Genomic DNA, 2,500 nt, shown 5'->3' on the forward strand with positions numbered 1-2,500 from the left:
TTCGGACCTTGTCCTGCCATGGGCTGCGCGCAGCATGCCGGCAGCCTGTGCGCAGCGTGCGCACAGCATGTCGGCAGCGTGCGCACAGCATGCCGGCAGCGTGCGCGCACCATGCCGGCAGCCTGTCGACAGAATTTTTCGAAACTTGTCCTGCCATGCGCGCGCGCAGCTTGCGCGCAGCGTGCTGATTCTGTCGACAGTGAGGCTAGCGAAAGTTGTCCTGCCATGGCGTGCGCGCAGCCTGTGCGCGCAGCTTGCGCATCTGTCGACAGTGAGGCTAGCGAAACTTGTCCTGCCATGGCATGCGCGGCGCCTGCGCGCAGCCTGCGCACAACATGCGCGCAGGCTGTGCGCAGCGTGCGCGGAGCTTGCGTGCAGCTTGCGCATCTGTCGACAGTGAGGCTAGCGAAACTTGTCCTGCCATGGCATGCGCGCAGCGTGCGCGCAGTCTGTGCGCAGCATGCGCGCAGCCTGTGCGCAGCATGCGCGCAGCCTGTGCGCGCAGCTTGCGCATCTGTCGACAGTGAGGCTAGCGAAACTTGTCCTGCCATGGCATGCGCGCAGTCTGCGCGCAGTCTGCGCGCAGCATGCGCGCAGCCTGCGCGCAGCATGTGCGCAGCATGCCGGCAGCATGGTTCCAGGTTTTTTCAAATGTCGACAGAATTTTTCAAATCTTGTCAAACCCCGTTTTTATTGAAATTTCCTCGCACAATAAGCTCCCCATAAGTAGTCTATGATTTTTAGGACCTTCTCCAACTTACAAAACTAAAAAATTCCTCCCGGATTTGTTTTAATGATTTTTTCAATTTTACGACTTCTAAAAATAATAAAAAATACTTCCCGACTTCAAAAATTTATGAAACTTTTTCCCATCATAGATTGCATGTTTCTTAGTATCCCTGCAAAAAATCACGTCCAAATACCTTGTATTGAATTATTTAGAGCCCATTATGACTCCTCGCGCATAGGTGATGTCTCTTCCTGTCAAAGGGCTAAATGCATAAAATGCTATATAGGGGGGTGTGTGTTGCCTGCATATGCATGGCAGCCCATGCCTTCCTAGCTGCAGCCCCCTTCCCCCACGCCACACCCATGTCATGTTGCCTCGATATGTTGCCTCGGTATTATGGGTTTGGTGTCGGGGTCGGGGGGCTGCCACCCATGGCGGTGGTGGCCGGAATCCGGCCGCCGCCACCACGCCGCCGCCATGGGTGAGGGAGGAAAAAAAAGGCGTGGAAAGTTGCGAAATGGGGTTGTCTAGGCTTTTTTTTGGCATGGGAGAGCATGGAGTGCTAGGAACTCCTTCTCAAATGCACGGGCATGTCGACCACAACCTCATTTCTCAACAACAACCACCCGTGTGGGGTGGCGGTGGGTGGATTAGTCGCGGATTGGGGCTTGCCAAGCCAATGTTTTCAAAAAATTTCATCAAAATTAAAAACAAATGTTTTGTTGCCTTCGGATTTGTGGGCGAGCGGCGAGTCGGAGTGGAGCCGGTAAAGTTTAACCTCGGTGTGCACGGTTGTTTTTAGAAACTCAATCCAATGCCGGGGACGTTGAAAGTGACGCTCTTATGAGTTGCAAACCCGCAAGATTTAAAGAACCTTTTCAAAACAATTTCAAACCAACAAGATTTAAAAACAGAAATTTTCATCAAAATGAAAAACAAATGTTTTGTTGCCTTCGGACTAGTGGGCGAGCGGCGAGTCGGAGTGGAGCCGGTAAAGTTTAACCTCGGTGTGCACGGTTGTTTTTAGAAACTCAATCCAATGCCGGGGACGTTGAAAGTGACGCTCTTATGAGTTGCAAACCCACTAGATTTAAAGAACCTTTTCAAAACAATTTCAAACCAACAAAATTAAAAACAAATGTTTCGTTGCAAACAAATTGTGGGCGAGCGGCGAGTCGGAGTGGAGCTGGTAAAGTTTAACCTCGGTGTGCACGGTTGTTTTTAGAAACTCAATCCAATACCGGGGACGTTGAAAGTGACGCTCTTATGAGTTGCAAACCCACAAGATTTTAAAAACTTTTTGAAAATGTTTCTTCTAAATGACACATTTTGATCCTTGGCAAGTGCTCAATCCGTAACTATCCAATCACCGCCACACCACACCGGTCGGGAGTGTGTGAATGGTGTGCTTCCCGGGGTTGGCATAGATAATCTTTCGCATCGACAATCTTTTGCATGCGAGGGAATGTCTATGCCAACCCCGGGAAGCACACCATTCACCCACTAGTTGTGGGCGACGATGGGTTGGCTTCAAATGAATTTTTGCTTGGGGTTGTCCTCGGTATGCTTTTGTGTTGGGAGTACGGCCACCAAACCTTCTCAATGCACGGGTATGTCGAGGATGGCTTTCGGCGGGGTTGATGAAGAAGCTACCCAATTCTCGGCCACACGAACACATGGTGACGATGCGTTGGCTTCAAGTGAGCTTTAGCTTGGGGTTGTCTTCGGTATGCTTTTGTGTTGGGAGTACGGCCACCAAACCTTCTCAAT

The sequence above is a fragment of the Prunus avium genome, unplaced genomic scaffold (assembly GCF_965620075.1).
Source record: "Prunus avium unplaced genomic scaffold, drPruAviu1.hap1.1 HAP1_SCAFFOLD_439, whole genome shotgun sequence".
In the NCBI taxonomy this organism is placed as follows: Eukaryota; Viridiplantae; Streptophyta; class Magnoliopsida; order Rosales; family Rosaceae; genus Prunus; species Prunus avium.